This window comes from Armigeres subalbatus, chromosome 3, assembly GCF_024139115.2.
Source record: "Armigeres subalbatus isolate Guangzhou_Male chromosome 3, GZ_Asu_2, whole genome shotgun sequence".
In the NCBI taxonomy this organism is placed as follows: Eukaryota; Metazoa; Arthropoda; class Insecta; order Diptera; family Culicidae; genus Armigeres; species Armigeres subalbatus.
In genome coordinates, this window is record NC_085141.1 from 268,435,749 (window position 1) to 268,446,740 (window position 10,992).

The following is a 10,992-nucleotide window of genomic DNA, read 5'->3' on the forward strand; positions in this document are numbered from 1 at the left end:
ATCGATGCTTGATTACTCAGGAAGGTAACTGCGTATAAGAATCACTGTTGGTGGAATAATCAGTCGAAGATTCATAAGGCGCCAGTTATGAATTTCGATAGTCCAGTTCGCTGAGTGCGAGGCTGAGTGTATGATTTGATTATGTTGGGTGGTAGCAGTGAAAATCCTTAATTTTGTGAATAAACCAATCCGTTGGGGAGTTTATGGATTTATTACAAAATTCCTGTAGTTTTATAAAATAGTTTTAGTTACAGATAGTATTATGTATGTGAATAGTACTTACTATAGTGATCACTACCACTCAACTGTGATTGTTTCTATTCGTTTGTGGGAATTGTTGATTATATGGAACTAATTGCAATCTAGTAATAATCATTCATAGGTGAAAAATAGGTATTTAACTGGATTTCATAAATGCATTTTCTCACCTCTGCTAGAGCCCGACTTTGATCGGGGATTTATATTAGATCGACAACTATCGCAGGGATGAGTTGGGAGAGCATACAGATAACCACCTTTACTAATGTAGCTGTAATCGTAGTTTTAGCAATGTAATTATAAGTTTTCTTTAATTTAGTTTTTAGTTCCAGAAGTAGGTATACCTTTATAAATTTCACAATATGCTTATAGTTCGTAGTTCAAGGCGCATATTTTAAGATTTAGCTCAATAATTAAGGTAGTTTGTAAGTAATTAAATAATAATTTGCAGAGGAGATTCGCACTGAAAGCACTAGACTTTTGTTCGTATCAGGATCAAATCATCACATTAAGTCTCTAAACAATAGATGTAGTTGTTTACTCGGTTGACCTTCTACGATCTTGAGTTCATACACGATCCCCCGTACGCACGATAGGTGTGGATTAATGCACAAATTAGGTCGACTTTGTGGGGCGCGTGGGGCTTGTTGGTCTCGTCGAAGTAGCGCCATCAACAGTCCCCCCCGGAATGGGGTTCTGGTCCTCCAGAAGCCCATTGTCAACCACGCCTACGTCGAGCACAGCAAGCTTCACGGTTGGTCGCTCGTAGACTCCACTGGATGTCTGTACAGCAGCACTTCGAATCCTTCCATCGGGCCCCTTGTTGATCGAAATGACTCGTCCTTTGAGCCAAGTGTTTCGCGGAAACTTCGGATCTACGATGATCACGATGTCGTTGACACAGATGGGTTTCGTATCTGTGAACCATTTTGTCCTCCGCGTTATGGTAGGAAGATAATCCCGCAGCCACTGCTTCCAAAATTGGTTGGCTAAGGTTTGTGAGAGTTCCCAACAGTTCTTGAGAACATCTGAGCTATCGTTAAATGGAACCCAAGGTTTTAATCCATTGCTTGATCCCAGCAAAAAATGGTTGGGAGTCAGCACTGGTGACTGGTCATCGTCAAGTGGAATGTTGGTTAATGGGCGAGAATTGACAATATTCTCAACCTCCGCAAGCGTGTTTTCAAGAACTTCATGGGACAGTGTCCTACTAGATTTCAACTTCCCAAGATTTTGTTTAACACTTCGTACAAGACGTTCCCAGGCTCCACCCATGTGTGGTGAGGCTGGTGGAATGAAGCTCCAGGAAGTATGTGAAGTGGTGAACTCTTCGGCTAGACGGTCCCGATCCAAGTTCTCCATAGCTTCTTTGAGTTCCCTGCTAGCTCCCACGAAATTAGTACCTCTGTCGCTATATATTACTGCAGGTACCCCCCTCCTTGCCATGACGTTTCGTAGTGCCAGGATACACGAGTCGGTAGTCATCTTGTGAACTAGTTGCAAGTGGATGGCGCGAGTGGTTAAGCATGTGGCGAGAAGTACCCAACGCTTCTCTTGGCGACGTCCAAGGATAACTATAATTGGTCCAAAGTAGTCCACCCCCATATAAGTGAACGGGCGTGCGTAAGCAGCCAGGCGAGGTAATGGTAGGTCGCTCATAACTGGTGGTTGTGGTTGTGCACGGTCGTTTTTGCACTGCTGACAGCATCGACGAGTCTCGTTATAGGCCGTCTTCAAACGAGGAATACTGTATCGCTGACGCAGCTCATTGATTACTGTATTGTGATTTTGATGATGATATTTGTTATGGTAGTAGGATACGATGAGACGAGTTATGTGATGATCTCGTGGAAGAATGATAGGGTTCACTGCATCTGGATTAGCAAAGGAGCAAGCCGAAGTCCGACCACGAACGCGGAGTACGTCATGTTGGTCTAGGTACGGACAAAGGTGATAGAGAGAGCTGTTTTTTGGTAACGTCAAGGTGGAGTCTTTAGACGCCCGTATGTTCGATAGTACTACCAACTCATCTGCGTACGAACTACCTTGGGCAAGTCGAAATAAGTAGTTTTCAGCCTTAACTAGTTCGAGAGTCGTCAATGCTCCAACAGTTCTTTTTTCAATGCTGGATGTCTTCACGTTCCCGATGAATCGAAACACGTATGCGCACCGACGTAGGAGCGACGTCCATTTGGAGAAGTTTTGAGGGTCGATGATTGGTTCTGGTAATCTAATATGCAGCAGTAAATGTGGACGTAGTTCCTCCGTGGTGACGTTATCTGCATATATCTTTACAGGCCATTCTTCTTCGGGGTATTTGAGAAATTCCGGACCGTGGAACCATCGACTAGTTTTACTCATATCGGATACTCGTTTCCATTTGGTGCCATCATCAGCGACATTATTATTGGTTTGGATCCACTGCCATTCGCTGACCTCCGATATTTCAAGGATCTCACTTACACGGAAAGCGACAAACTGGCTATACCTACGATTATTAGATTTTAGCCAGCTAATTACGTCGCTCGAATCAGTCCAAAAAAACGCCTATCAATTTTGACAGACAGCGATTACTTGATACTGTTCGCCAACCTCACTCCGATTACGCAAGCTTGAAGCTCTGATCGCGGGATGGAAAGAAACTTGATTGGTGCAACACGCGTCTTTGATCCTATCAATGCAGGTTTGATGCTGAATCCCTCCTTGAACCGCAGATACACCACTGCAGCGAACTCCTTCTCGCTGGCGTCGGTGAAAATGTGCAATTGCACTTCGGTGGAGGCTTTAATTGAGGTTGTAGTCCTGTAGCAGCGCGGGATTTCTACCTTTGCTACTTCTGGGAGAAATTTTAGCCACTGCATCCACATTTCGAATTGTCTTTCCTCGATAGGATCATCCCACCCGATGGCCGTTCTCCAAATTTCTTGTAGTACCACCTTCAAGAACATCAAGAAGGCCGATGAATCCTAAGGGGTCGAAGATCATCATTAATGTCCTAAGTACATCCCTTTTGGTTGGTCTCCGTTGGCTCGACATAAGCTCCGGATCATAGCGAGGGAAACCTTGAAGGTGAAGCAGTCAGTCGATGTATTCCACCACATCCCGTGTACTTTTTCAGTTGTAACTCCTTCTGCCATGCTAAGATCTTTCTCTTCCGTGGTTCTTTCATGTAAAGCCTCCAGAACAGTCGGGCAGTTTGAGATCCAATTTCTCATTTCGAAGCCGGCTTCAGCATGAATTTCCTTCACAGTCAGCGCGAGATCAACAGCTTCGTGTTCGCCTTCCACGCTTGCGAGCATATCATCTACATAATGCTGGTCGATGATGGCTCTAACGGCTGTTGGATGGTTTTCCAGGAATCGCTTGGCATTGATATTTTTGACGTATTGCGCAATACTTGGAGCACATGATACTCAAACGGCAACACCAACATTGTGTAGATGCTGGGTTCAGCGCTTTCTATATTATCCTTCCAGAAGAAACACAAGCGAACGTCTTGCCTCAATTGAACCTGCAGATACATCTCTCGAATGTCCCCGCATTGGCAATGCGGAACTCCTGAAACTGAACGAGAACTGCTAATAGCGACGTCAGCAGATCTGGGCCTTTGTGTAGGAACGAATTAAGGGAAACTCCATGAGCAGTAGCAGCAGCGTCCCATACCAACCGTACCTTACTCGGTTTGTTTGGGTTCACAACAGGAAATACGGGTAGGTACCATTGTTGCGGCTGATGAGTGTTGAGCTCCGCGTCCGTCAGCTTTCGGACGTATCCCTTAGCAGCGTAGTCGGTCATCTTCTTCATAACGGTTTCAGCGAAGTTCTTATCTCGTTGCATACGCCGGTCTAGACACTGCCAGCGTTTGAGAGCCATGCTTTTACTATTGGGAAAACGAACGTTATCGTACTTCCAGAGGAGTCCAGCCTCATACCGTCCTTCTTTTGAGATCGTCAGCTTTTCAAGCATATCCAGCGCTCGTTGATCTTCATTCGATCGCAAATTTTTTTCAGGTTTTGCAATTCCGAGGCTATCTAAAGCAAAGTAGCTTTTCATCGCATAGTGCAAGTTCTCGTCGGATTCATGATGACATTCACACATTTGAATCGTATGAACGTTAACGAAATTTTCCTGTCGTGGCGTTTGTGAGCAGCTTCCATACACTATCCATCCTAAGCGCGTTTTGACAGCGATAGGTTCATAAGGTTTACCTTCTCGACTTTTCAAAACATTTCCAAGCGACGCATGCTCAAGACCGATTAGGATTTTGGGACAGACGTTACTGTAGGATTCGACAGGTAGTCCGTCAAGATGAGGAAATCGCTGAAGCAATTCCGAGTACACTAACGTTTGGGGTCGAAGTTGAAGACTCTGAACCGTGTGCACGTTTGACATCTTGTGCGACTTGCGAGTAGATCCGATGGCTAATATCTCTACTTCAACTTTCTTAGACGCGTTCTCTACTCTCTTGGTACCTCCGTCCATTTTAAACACAGTGGCGTTCGAGGGCCATGTACTCCCAACTCCTCAGCCAAGCTATCCTCCATTAGCGTAAGCTCTGAACCGTCATCTATGAAGGCGTACGTTTGGACCCATTTTGATGGCCCTTGGAGCAACACGGGAACAATTCTAAATAATACTTCACTCGTTTGCGCTTGGTGGATGTTGCAGCTTCCGATACTTGTTTCGGCAACGGGCGCCACCTGTTTGTCATTGTGCATCAGCGGATGGTGTAAGAAGGTACATCCTCGAATTCCACAATATTTCTGCTGCCTGCATGTACCGCTGTGCTTCCGTAGGCATTTGCGGCACAGTTTTGCTTCTCGAACAACAGCCCATTTAGCATCTAGGCTTAATTCTGAAAACCGTTTACATTTGGTAACCGTGGGACAGTTTCCTTTACATGCGATGCATTCAGAGGTTGATGCAGACGATGATCCGTGGAATGCTCGTGATTTCGCTGGCGCAGATCGGCTTCGTTCCGCTTCTGAATCAGATTGAAGATTGATAAATCCGTCGTTTTTACGCCCCGGCTTCTAGGAATATTGGATGAAGCTTGCATGACGGTGCTAGCATCTTCGGCGATCGAGTACAACCAATTGCTGAAGTACAGTAGGTTTGGTGCAGGATTATTTCGAGAATATTTCGCCCAGTCCAGCTTCAATCCTGGCGGTAGGCGATCCACTAACTCAACTTTTAATGCCGCGTTGTAGATAAAGTCCGCAACCCCGCATGCCTCTATAGTGGCCACCAAATTTTCAACCGTCAATGCAAACATGACCAACGTGTCAAGTTTTTCTACCTGTGGCGATGGTAACGACCGAATCTTCCTAATCGATGCCTGTACGATTGCGTCTGGCCTACCGTACAGCATTTTTAATGTGGACATTACTCCACTAACGTTGGAGGGATGGAGTAGTCTGCATCGAACTGCTTCTAATGCCTTTCCCTTCAAGCATTTCCTGAGCCGAAGCATGTTTTCCTCGTTGGAAAAACCACATTTGAGTTGACGAGGTATACATCGAGAAGAATAGCGGCCAATCTTCTGGATTTCCGTTGAATTCTGGTAAGTCTCTTGACACAGCTTGGCGTGCGGCTACCTGACTTCGGTTGAGGATACACACGTTCTCTTCAGCATCGCGACCTTCAAACTCTGAATTTCTAAAACCTCGAGCGGATTGACTCGTAGGCAGAGCAGGATTACGATTCCGGTCTCCTTGTATGAAAGATGGTTCAGACACAAAATGAACATTTGGATCAGCCGACGTTGTAGCCGAGATTGCTGGATTGTACACCACCGCCGAATGATGAAATTGTACTCTTGGATTCGGAACCGACCAACGGTCTTGCAGTTGTTCAAACTGATTCCTTGATACTGGAACTGATTGACGTACATTGCGCTGATAGGACGGGTTCTCTGGGTTGAATTCTCTTTGGTGACCGTCTTCATAAGCAGATGCTGGTTCTTGGACTGTTCGTGCTATGGTTGGTCGTTGCTCGTTTGACAAATGAGACTGATGACACTGGTTTTCTGGAACTACAGTTGAACGTCGAAGACATCTATTTCCGAACTCCAATCGCTCCGCTTCCTGAGGTGTTGATCGTTGAATGGGGATAAAACCTTGTAATGTCGATCGCCGTTCCGTCTAAAAATCACCCGATGATTGTTGCTGTTGCTGGTCTTCGTTCAAACATTCTTCAACTAGCCCGGAATCACTCTCTTCACCACAATTATCTGTGGATCTCAGCCATCCTCGCACCTTGGACATATCGCCTGATCCTAATTCGTCATCGCTGGTCAATGTTTCCTCACCATCATCTGCTTCCAAAATCCGGTATTTCTCGTCCAAAAACCGTTGTTCCAATTGCTTCTGTTCTTCTAGCTTCTGCAACTGTAGATCAACCTTGCGCTGATAACTTCGTTTGCTACTTGCCTTTCCGGGGACCTTTTTTGCACTTTCGAAATTTGGGGGTGGATCTACTGCTTGAATCTGTTGGAATGTTGAGGTCTGCTTCACTTGATTACTTGCTCCTACCATACATCTGGGACAACTCCAACTTCGGTTCGCTACGCCACTAGTCACTTCCACATGAGAAATGGTACCACTTATCGCAACCATCACACTGCACCATTCGACTATTATCACGTTCACTACATAATTCGCAATGACTAAACCGCGTGACGTATACACGTTGGTTCTGAATTTGCCCGCGCGTTATCAATGACATTCGACCGGATTGGATTGACATTAATATTGACATCAGCCTTTGATTTGGGAACGACTCCTTTGGCACACGTCTCTATAATATTGGCAACGTCAGCATTTACCTGGTTTCTAGGGAGGGATGTTTCGCTTTACCACAGATGCATTGCTCTTTGCACCGATTACCGTCGTCGTTCTGTCTCTCGTTTCGCCTTCCGCGCTGGTCACGATGGTAAGACTGTTGATTTCAGTAACTACATCTGCAACGGTTGTTGGATTTTCCATACCTTTGTTGGTTTCAGCTGAACCAGTAGCTTCTGCCAACAGTGGGCTCAGCGCGCCCTTACTCGATTTTGACCGTGAGCCAATCTTTGATGCTTTGCCGGACATTGTACGATGGGTATAGAATTTTGTAAAATGTTGGGTGGTAGCAGTGAAAATCCTTAATTTTGTGAATAAACCAATCCGTTGGGGAGTTTATGGATTTATTACAAAATTCCTGTAGTTTTATAAAATAGTTTTAGTTACAGATAGTATTATGTATGTGAATAGTACTTACTATAGTGATCACTACCACTCAACTGTGATTGTTTCTATTCGTTTGTGGGAATTGTTGATTATATGGAACTAATTGCAATCTAGTAATAATCATTCATAGGTGAAAAATAGGTATTTAACTGGATTTCATAAATGCATTTTCTCACCTCTGCTAGAGCCCGACTTTGATCGGGGATTTATATTAGATCGACAACTATCGCAGGGATGAGTTGGGAGAGCATACAGATAACCACCTTTACTTATGTAGCTGTAATCGTAGTTTTAGCAATGTAATTATAAGTTTTCTTTAATTTAGTTCCAGAAGTAGGTATACCTTTACAAATTTCACAATATGCTTATAGTTCGTAGTTCAAGGCGCATATTTTAAGATTTAGCTCAATAATTAAGGTAGTTTGTAAGTAATTAAATAATAATTTGCAGAGGAGATTCGCACTGAAAGCACTAGACTTTTGTTCGTATCAGGATCAAATCATCACATTAAGTCTCTAAACAATAGATGTAGTTGTTTACTCAGTTGACCTTCTACGATCTTGAGTTCATACACGATCCCCCGTACGCACGATAGGTGTGGATTAATGCACAAATTAGGTCGACTTTGTGGGGCGCGTGGGGCTTGTTGGTCTCGTCGAAGTAGCGCCATCAACAGATTACATGCATTGAAAATGCTATGGAAACACAGAGAACAGACATGGAGGCTCGAACAAAATTTCTTGCAAAACATGTGTAAACAAACACACCGAACCTCAACGCCATCGACGTCGACATTGCAACTCACAATCTCATTTTGACAACACGATGGCGCTGGTATGCTCTTGCATGCATAACAACACTAGCGCACAGTGGCATTTTTTCATGACGCTAGCGCTGATTATGCACGGGATAACGGCGACATTCCAAAGTTATTCAAAATGAACAGTAACAAGTTATCACAACACGACGAGTGCAGCTTCAACGTCTGTTCTCTGTGATGGAAAGTAAAATCACAGACAAACAGACATAACACATTGAATATTCACTCATGAAATTCATCGTCGTAAACACCCTAACGACATCTGTTGTTTTCACTAAGTTGGGCAAACCACGAACCAGATGGCGGTAGTGAGCAAACGTCAAACTCGAGCAAATCCTATGCTGGCGCCACGAGTGATCGATTGGCCAACCAATGATATTTTAAATTGACCAGTAAATCAGTGAACGATGAGGATTTCACAAGTGTTATGTCTGTTTGTCTGTGGTAAAATTAAATGATTTTTTACAATTCTATGAAAAATGAACACGAGAGTGTTCATTATAGGAATATTTTGATGGGTCCATAAAAGGGAAGAAGAACGTCCCGAAACGGAACATAAAAATCAAATGAAGTGTCGACTATAGGGAAGCAAATTCCTATTATGGACCCCCAGGGGGTCTACTATAGGGCGAATCCAGTCAGACATTAAAATGTCAATTTCAACGAATAACGTCGTGTATTTGAGTGTTTTATGTATGTATCGTGAAGAGGAGATGCAGAACTTAATTATAGATGTCAAGCAGAATTAATATGTTGAACATTTCTACACCTTATGACAAAAAGAGCAAAATTCCGCTACTAGGGGGTCCACTATTGGGCATTTTACCCTATATCAGCGCACACATAACCATTCTCCATGCGAACTACTAATAAAATATATATCCAAATAAACTTTAGGCACAGACAAACAGACATAACACATTGAACATTCACTCATCAAATTCATCGTCGTACACACTTAATTTTTTTCGCCGAGGCCGGCAAAATAAATTACCGAGAATCCAACAGCTGAGATGTCGGTAAAAATCTCGGCAAAAGTTCAAATTACCGACTGGTCGTAAAATGTGCGTAAACGTCCAGCTGTCAAAATTTGCCGTGCTGTTCGGTAATACGTTACCGAAGTGCTCGGCGAAGTGCATTACCGAGATACTGTAAATTCATATTTTAATTTGTTTTACTTTTCAGTTGAAATTAATAAAAACAACAAAAGCGTGAGGTAGCATCAAATATATTTTGTAAATGGAAAATGTGAAATGAATTTAAAAAAAATGATTTTTTTTACAAAATTGAATAACGCTTGACATTATCGAGAGTATCTTCTTCTTCTTCTTGGCATTACGAGAGTATCATCACATAACATATGTGTAACTCGGGTAGCAAAAGTTGTACCCTTATAACAGATTGAATGTGTTATACGGAACATCGAAACGTCAAAAGATATAGTATAACAGTATTGAATTAGCGAGGGGTCGCATGATTTTTACTGTTTATCTGATTATTATTCACACCAAAATTAGCTAAATATTTTTTTAGATTACAACGTGGTGGAATAAAATTGAATATGTAGTACTAAACTCGTCTTATGACAGGTAAAGACATTCCACAAAGAAAGCTTAATAATTTTCTTATTGTTTTACAGTTTTGTAATCCAATTCTTCCATATTGATGGTTTAAGGTCACTCCTGACGGAATCCAAGTTTCAAAGTGCTCGCGTTTTCGGGGGCGCACCACTCGATACGGAAGCAACGCACAGCTGTCATTTTTGTTGATTTAGTTTTGCTGCGACACAGCATGCGTGAAAAAAAATGACAGTTGTGCGTTGCTTCCGAATCGAGTGGTGTGCCCCCGAAAACGCGAGCACTTTGAAACTTGGATTCCGTCAGGAGTGACCTTAAAGTGCTTATGTTGATGTAAATAATATCTCTGAATAATAAAAATTAAATCGTATTCGCTTAACTCGAAAACGGCTGGATGGATTTTCTTCATTCCTTCAGCAGATTCGTTGTCGTTTCCGACTGACTTATATGATATATCCTCATGCGAAAATAATGAGATACGTAGGGAAATTTCACATGGGCAGTTCATAACGCTCACTTTCGCCTACTATGGAGTAGAAAAGTAAGCCGCAATGCAACTCTAAATAGTCAACCATTGCAAGCCGAATATACATTGCACTTGCCTCGAGTTCATGCGGAATTTATTGACATTTTTGGATAAGGTTCTAGTGGCAGGAGAAAGCAATTGATGGAATTTTATTTTGATGTAGGAAACTATCTTTTCGTTTATTTATAGTTCTGGCAATTACTGCTAGAATATCAAGATGGAGATATAGGATATAAATGGAAACGACATGGCGTATGAGGCAGAAGCGGTAACAATATGACTACCAAGCCCACTAGATACAGAAGAAGAAGATGCACATAGTAAAAAACTATCTGTTATAAAAATCTAAAATCTTTCTTTCTGCATAACTATGCGAAAAATGTCAAATAAAAGAATCGAATTTCTGGGTTACTGTGATGATCTCTTCAAAGAGCTTTCCAAGGATTTTCTATTCCACATCTCGATATTTTCATGAATCAACTATTCCTTTCAATATCGACTCATGAAGGTCAGTCACAATCATTATAAAATTATATGATTATTATAAAATTGATAAAAACATAATTATAAGATTAATCTTTT